The sequence below is a fragment of the Molothrus ater genome, chromosome 4, assembly GCF_012460135.2.
Source record: "Molothrus ater isolate BHLD 08-10-18 breed brown headed cowbird chromosome 4, BPBGC_Mater_1.1, whole genome shotgun sequence".
Classification (NCBI taxonomy): domain Eukaryota; kingdom Metazoa; phylum Chordata; class Aves; order Passeriformes; family Icteridae; genus Molothrus; species Molothrus ater.
The window spans coordinates 47,931,540-47,939,804 of NC_050481.2; positions in this window are offsets into that span (position 1 = coordinate 47,931,540).

Here is an 8,265-nt window from a genome sequence, read left to right on the forward strand (position 1 = left end):
ACAGGCAGACACCAATGTGAAGCTTCTGAAAGGAGCTCAGCACAAAGTACATGTTTTCCACTAACAGATAAAACATTCGTATCACTGATAACATACAAGTTAACTGAAATGAGCCATTGTCATAAACATTGCCTATGAAAAAGACTAGTTTTATATGTAGCTAGGCAATTACTCACTGAAAACTGTCTTTAGCTTCTGTCTACATCATTCAAACCAAGACTTGGAGAGGCCCCATCCTTCCTGCCAGAGAAGACATCAAGCACTGTAAAGCCTCAGCGGGGAAAGACCATGAGAGGAAGGTGGAAAGAGTGTGATATTTAAGGATGGCACACTGAACATGGAGAGGCAAACTCTTAAAGCCTTATGTGCAAACCCTTAACCAAAGAGCAGTGACACCCTAAGTGCCTGCTCAGCTGAGTTGGATCACCTGTGCCACCCTTACATCCCAGCCCACAGGGAGAGAGGTTTCTCCTTTTGCCAAATCGTCTGCAGGTACAACTCCAAGTGTCAGGAAAGCTCAGCAAACAGTAGCCATCCTAAATATTTTCCTGTGTTTTCCAACTTTTTCTGCCTTGTGGCTATTTTATTTGTCCCCCTGTGCCCCTGGAAGGTGCAGGAGATGCCAGAGTGATGGATACTTTCTGCCTGCTCTGCTTGCCTAAGTCAGATCCTGGCATAGTTTCAAGCTTGCCTGAGTATCTGCTATAAACAACAGTTAAAACCAAAGGTAATGTTAACCAAAAATGTATTTCCTTTCACAAACTGTACTAATCTTGAGGTGAATTATAAATTCTGTGCCAGTATTATCCACCTATAGAGTATGAATAGATTTTATAGGTTTTGAAGTAAATGGGTTGCATTTTGTGTATTTTTAGATCCTAAAAAAGGAATATGTATTTGGAAAGCCTGACTCCACACAGACCTTGTTAAAGAAATACAGCATACAATGTTGGAGAGCCAGGGACAAATCTGGCCTCAGGTCTTACACCTCCTCTGCTGCTGATCACCATCCTCTTGGCTTGAGAGGTGGCCACAGAGATCTGACAAGTCAAATAAAATAACAAACTGTTTTACACTCTCACACACACACACATATATATCTACACATATATGTATATATATGCCAAACCATTAGTTTGGTACAATAAAATGTACCAAACTGACTGAGGCTTTGTCATGTCCAAATAGTCTCTCATCCCACGTTTTATCACATAACTGACAAAGCTAAGGTAGTTTTAAGACATATAAATACATTTCTAAAGGGACTATTTAACTTTGTTACAATTTATCTCTCTCAAGCTCAAAATTATACTAAAAAGTTTATGAGAATGATGAGTGCTTTCCAGTGCCAAAGTTTGAGGGAAATTTTGACTGGTTCCAGGATAGGGGTAGAATGGTGGGAACAGCAACACACCTGCGTCTATAGGAGATCTCTAACTCCTCCTATAAGCACAAAAATCACACCAAAAAAGCAGTCAGATATGCACTAAAAGAGAAAAAGGGTTTGTAATGGGAGTCACCAGGAGATCAGCTGTTTTGTCTCTGAGACAGATACATACTCAACCTCAAATGGTGCAGTCAGCAGAGAACAGCCCACTCTCTGGTTACAGGCAGCTGCTCTTGTTCTTCGGGATTACAAACAAAAAAGGAATTCTTCTGGGAGAGGAATGTGTTTAAGCCTTCTCTGTTTTCTCAGTTCTTTTGTAACATCCCCCAGGCTGGGCAAGAAGCATTATCTTCCCTTTCGGGAAAGTGACCCAGGCAGGACCCACACCTCAGCAGCTGCACGGTGTGATAACCATTTTCTAAACTCTACTTGATAGTGGGCTGCTGCAGACAAGTGTGTGTAGACTGAAAAAGTCTCCAGTTAAAATGGTAGCACAGAAAACACCAAGTAAGTCCAGATAAACACCCAGCAGCAGTTCGCTGTACATTCTCCAAGCTAGGTGTAAATGTATCTCTGATCTGCTCGAGCCACGCCTCAGCCTAGAGAGAGAGCATGGCCCCCACGGCAGAGGACACCAGCAGAGTTCCCAAAAATAAATTTCCATGGGTGTGAAAGAAATCAGTTGTAAAGAAACAATGTCTGAATCCCACTTTACTGGAGTCTTTTACATAGATATAGATACAAATTTATTTATGTTTTCAAGGAGTCAGAAGGTGATTCTGTGTGTTTGACGGCAGCTGTCGGAAGGCAGGCAGGCGGCGGCCAGAGCCAGGAGCCCCGGGAATTCCAGGGATCTCCGGGCGCGGGCCGCTGCTGCCACCTGGCGGCCGCACCGCGCCATCGCCCCGCGCCGGGCAGCCCCAGCCGTCACCCTGCCCGAACAGCGGCACCTGGGGAGTAAAAAAAGGTAAAAAAAACCAAAGCCAAAGCTGATATTTAAAACGTTTACTCAATACACCGATAATAGGTCCAAATTACATTTTTTGAATATGCTTTATTGTGGAAACCCAGGCCACCGGGAATATTTCTCTGTCTGCTCTGGGGTGCCCTGACCCCCAGGGGAGCACTGACTTTGACCCTCATTCATGGAGATAGTTTCCTAGACTTCAAGATAGACTAGAATCCACAAAAGTGTGAAATAGATTATAGAGAGTAGTGTAGGTGTATCTCTTGGTGAGAAGTTTAGGTTTTGGGATTTTTAGTATGTTGTGGATGGAAGCAGGATGGAGGTCACAGGGTGTCGTCATCCTGGGTTTCTTCTTCATGCTGCTTCTTCCTTCTTCTTCATGGGTTTGGGTGGCATTTTGTAATTGGGCAGAAAAGTCCACATTGCAGGCTCTTTGGGATCATTTATTGGGTTAAAAGGGAAAATAATCTAAGTGTCCTTTCTTAATTGGATAGTTTAGTCTTAAAAGACCTTGTAACAAGAGATTGTTAGCCATTTTCTGCCTTCTGATGAAAAGCTGCTGAACTCACAGTAGTGAGACTGTTTTACTGTTAAGAAATAATAAACACTTGAGTCCGAACATGAACTACCGTCTCAAGTGCCTTCAATCCAGACCCGAGAAACCCACAACTGGGACCACTACACTTTATAACTGGTCTCTCCAAGCTTTTATTTAAAAAAAAAGGTGCAAAAGACAAAGTCCATTGCACAAAAATGCAACAATCTTAAATGGGATGCAACATTCTTTTCAAGTACTAAAAAAACCACTTATTGACACTTACTTGACTACTCTGGTTAGCTTCCAGCATGTATGAATACCTAGCATGAAACTTTAAATCCTGGTTTCGTTTTGCACAAACACAGTCAAATGAGAATATTTACACGACCACTAAGGACTCACAAAGTTTTTTGATACTCACAAATAACATATCTCCAGAAACATGCCTGAGCACTCAGGTGATTGGCATAGAATGGCCTGGCTGCAAAACCAGGGAACCTATTTCCCATCTCCACGTCTGGAGTAGCATGGAGCATTAAACACATCCTGTGTATTTCTGTGCCCAGTCTAAACCGTGTACTCTGAAAGGAACAGGCTTTAACAGCAGCTGAGAGCACTGTCAGAAATTTCTCTCACCACCCCTGCATACATCAAGAATGCTCCACACTGCAGGGGCACAGCCAACCATCAATCAGTGCACCCATACTTGTGACACAGCTGGTACATCAGTAAAAGGGAAAGATCGCATCTGGAGGGAATGCAGCAGGCACTCTGCCTGCTTGTTCTGGCAGAGAGACTTGTGGAGAAATAGCCTGGTACTTCAGCACACAGGAAAACAATCAGCATCAGATCTCTCTACATGGCAAAATGAAGCAGTACCAAGTAGCAAACTCCCACACTGAACCCCTACCCTCAGAAGAACTGAAGAGTCCACCAGCAAAAAGGTAACAGGGTGATCGTACAATAAATACTCTTCTCATCACCTCTACTGTTTACTCTGTAGTAACCAACTCTTACATTCAGAACCAGCTGAATGTATTAGTACAGACTCCACCAGAATCCATGTAGGAAGCACCAACACATTGCAAGAACAAAACCAGAAAACAAAAGCATAGAGTACGGATCTGTTACTGTGCAGAGCTTCACAAACTGACTCAAAGCCTTGCCTATGAAAATTAAGATGGTGCTAAATATTAGCTAGGTGCTTCATTTGTGAATCTGCTGACACAGTCCTAGCATCACAGAATTTCATGTTTCCTATTTCACTGGAAAATGGTTTCCCTAGGCTGGTTGCATATAGCATAACCCAAAAAGACATCACATGCCACGTACGCCTCAGCTGATAGAAATGTGGTGAGATCTAACCAGTGAAGTTTTGAAGAAAGCTGTGACAAGTACAGGGATGTAATGCACATGTGAAACTATCTTCAGTCTTTGTGAGAACTAAGCAAAGCTGCCAAGTGGATTTGGTCCCCTCAGGCTTATGTCCAGAAGAGAAATTAAATTAGCAGAAATTCAGTCTGCTTTAATGGCAGGAAAACAGCAGACTATTGACCCTGTGGCATTAAATGAAGCACCAGGGGTAACAACCAATGTCTTTACATTCTTTCAGAGTTCTGAAAATTAGGAAAAACAAATCTTCACTGCAGTTTTTCCCCTTCTCCCCACACAGTTACCACCCCCTAAAAGGTCTCAGCTGCTGTTATTTTGTATCCTTATGCTTGATTGCACAGGCTTTACACAGCAGAATTTTGGTGGGTTGACCCTGGCTGGACACCAGGTGCTGACCAAGTCACCCTATCATTCCCCTTCTAAGCAGGAGACAGTGGGAGAAAATAAGATGGACAAAATCCTCATGGATCAAGAAAAAGGCAGTTCGATAAAAAAACGGCTGTGCACGGAAGCAATGAAAACACAAGATTTATTCTCTACTTCCCATTAGCAGGTGATATCCAACTATTTCCCAGGAAGCAGGGCTTCAGTGTGTGTACCAGTTGCTTTAGAAGGCAGACAAATAACACATTTGTTAATAAAAAAATACCTGGCTCTCTCTCCCACACCCTTCCTTCTCCAGCCTTCTCTTAAATGTTGTATCTGAGCAGATATGTTATGGAATATCCTCTGGTCAGTGGATCAACTTTCCTGGCTGTGTCCCCTCCCAAGATCTTGCCGACTCCAGCCTCCTGGCCAGGGGGAATGTTGGACAGACAGCCTTGATGCTGTGGAGGGCTACTCAGCAGCAGCCAAAACACTGGAGTGTTACTGACATCCTTCTAGCTACTAATACAAAGCACAGCACTGTGAGAAATTATAGGGAATATTATCCCACCTCAGCCAGACTCAATAGAAGTGTTTCATTCAGAGTGAGTCTTTTTTTTTAAAGTGTTTTCAGCAATTACATATTTCTTCATTAAATATAGAGACCTCTATATTTAATGCCTTGGCAAGTATTTTCATTGCAACCTTTTTGTTTTGTTCTCAGAGTCCTTTCTACATGTCAATATCCATATGTGTAATTTTCCTTCACAGGTCCCAGCTTTGTGCAGGATCCTTTGTTCTTCCAACTAAATCAGAGGGAATCTGAAGGAACAGAGTATCTTGTTAAAAGTCTGGGTTCACCTGAAATTGAGGTGGTCCTCCTCAGGTAAAACTCAATGCAGTTTGGTACTACTGAAGTACATCCAGTTTAAATTCATAGTTTACTTAAACACAGGTTTTAAAAAAGAGATCTGATCATAGCAGATGTGTACAAATCAGATCATCAGGCACAGAGTAAATTAATTAATACTTAAAAGAAGGGGCCATTTAGAAAATAAAATTTTAAAAATCACAGAAAGACTGTTTCCAAAACCAAAAGATATTTATAATAAATGTGAGACTTTGAAATCTCTTGTTTTGCTACTCAGTGAAACATAATAAGGAACTAAGTTTTTTTTAGCAGCATCTTAACTAGTAATTGTTAGCTACAACATTCACTGCATACAGAGCATTTTTCATCTGCTACTAATTAGACAGGAAATTCTGAAGAATGACTCGGAAAATCATCCCCTAGGTATTAGCATACAAACAATGAGAGTAAGAATTGAATATGTTTACATAAGACAGGGAATTTTGTCTATCTCATAGAAGCAGTTGATAGCATTGTGAAGTTTGCTAAAAGGCAACAGACAAGCTGCTATTCCAAATTTAGGGGCAGAGGGAAAAAGGACAACTTCCACTGAGTGTGGAACAGTACATCATATATTCTCAGACCTCCCGGAGAATATGCAACAAGGAGGAGACTATTGCCTGAATTTTAAGAGTTCTTCTGTAGTGATGAAAAAAAAAAGAGAATTTTCAAGTTGTGGAAACCAACAGAGCTTTTGGGGGAGGGGTGAGATTTCGGCCTTGTAGGTACCTAGGTGTGTAGTAATACCAAAGAAATGTGTTAACTAGTCTGCTGTATGCAGTAGTTTACCTCTGGGGTGTTACACATGGTCCACAGAGGTAGGGAAAAAAAAAGAATTGAAATCTAGAGGTAAAACTTATATTCTTACATAGAATCTGCAAGTATACTCTGAAAAAATGAGAGCAGCAAAGGCTCAGAGCATCACTCAAGAAATGGTGCAAAACACTATTCTTTAGGACCTGGTAAAATTTCTGAGATAAAGACTTATCAGAAGAACATGCATGAATTAAAACTGTTTATATTAGAAAGTTAAATTCAAATGAAAGGCTGGTTTTGAAACAAAAGATATTTTTATTGATTGCCTGCTAAGCCCCAGAGACCTCAGAAAGACATATTTTCCCTCACAAGCTTGCAAACACATCTTTCATGCCCTTGGCAAAGTATTTCTCAATACCTTGAAAGAGAAATACAATTTCTCATTCTAAACCTTGCTAGACAGGCTCATGGAATCACAGAATATACTGAGTTGGAAGGGACCTGCAAAGATGGTCTTAAATGAATGACCTGCATGGGGATCAAACCCACATTAAAACCTTGGCATTATTAGCATCATGCTCTAACAACCTGAATTAAACACAGTCTTGCCAAAAAAGTGTATCATTATGCTCATGTATGACCCCAGATTTTTTTTTTTTTTCAAATACACACTCACCTTTATTAGCTTCCTGTTTTATCATTCAATCATTTTTTTCTTCAGACAATTATGCTCCTACCCAGTAAACAGATTTATCCTGGTCTTCAATTATGGTAAGGTCTCAGTGAACCCTACAGGTATGTGCATACACATATATTCAGAATTATGTTGTTTGCTCAGTTTCCTCACTCCAGTTTGAAGCACCACCCTTTCAGACTATTAGTCCTTTCCACATATCAAGACCTATCTGTTAGATTACCTGCTTAATTACAGCTTAGCTAAGGCTGTGGAATTACTTGACTGCTTTTAAAGCAAAAAGCAAATCACAGAATTGTTAGGGTTGAAAGGGACCTCTGGAGATTATCTGGTCCAACTGCCCTGCTGAGGCAAGGGTCACCTGGAGCAGGTGACACAGGAATGTGTCCAAGTGGGTTTTTCGTCTCCAGAAACAGAAACTCCATGACCTCCCTGGGCAGCCTGTTCCAGGGCTCTGCCACTCTCAAGGTAAAGAAGTTCATGTCAAGGTGGAACTTCTTGTTTTACTTGATACCCATTACTCCTCGTCCTATTGCTGGGCACCGCCAAAAAGGGTCTGGCAGCACCTGCGTTTGAGATATTTATATGCACTGATGAGACCCTCCCTCGTTTCTCCACTGCAGAGGAGAACAGGCCCAGCTCCTGCAGTCTCTCCTCAAGAGAGATGAGATGATGAGGCATCATCCTTGTGGCCTCCACTGGACCCTCTGCAGTAGTTCCTTGCCTTTGCTGCCCTGAGGAGCCCAGAACTGCACATAGCGTTCCAGATGCGGCCTCACCGGGCAGAGTGGAGGGGCAGGATCACCCTCCCGGCCTGCTGGCCACAGTGTTCCCCCAGGAATGCACCCCCAGGATTCCACTGCCTTTCCTGCTCACAAGGGCACTGCCGGCTTAGGGTCAGCTGTGATTCACCCGGACGTTGATGCTTCACCTCATTAATTTTTCCCAGTAACTAGACACAGCTTTTGCAGCTGCAACACGCAAACTTTTAGGCTACAGGGGAACCTTTTTTCCATTAAGATCTCAATGTGCTCAGCAGCAGAGGGGCTGCGAGAGGAGCTCTCGAGCACAGCCGTGCTCCAGGCTGGAACGCCCGAAGCCCCCGGCAGCTCCCGGGCCGCTGGGCCGGGCTGGGCCGAGCGTTCTGTCCCTGGCTCCGCACCGGCCCGGAAATGCCCACGGGCGAAGGAGCCCATTTCCCGTCCCCGCCGGCCGCTTCCGGGTCGCGGGGCGGGTTCCGCTGGAGGCGGCGGGG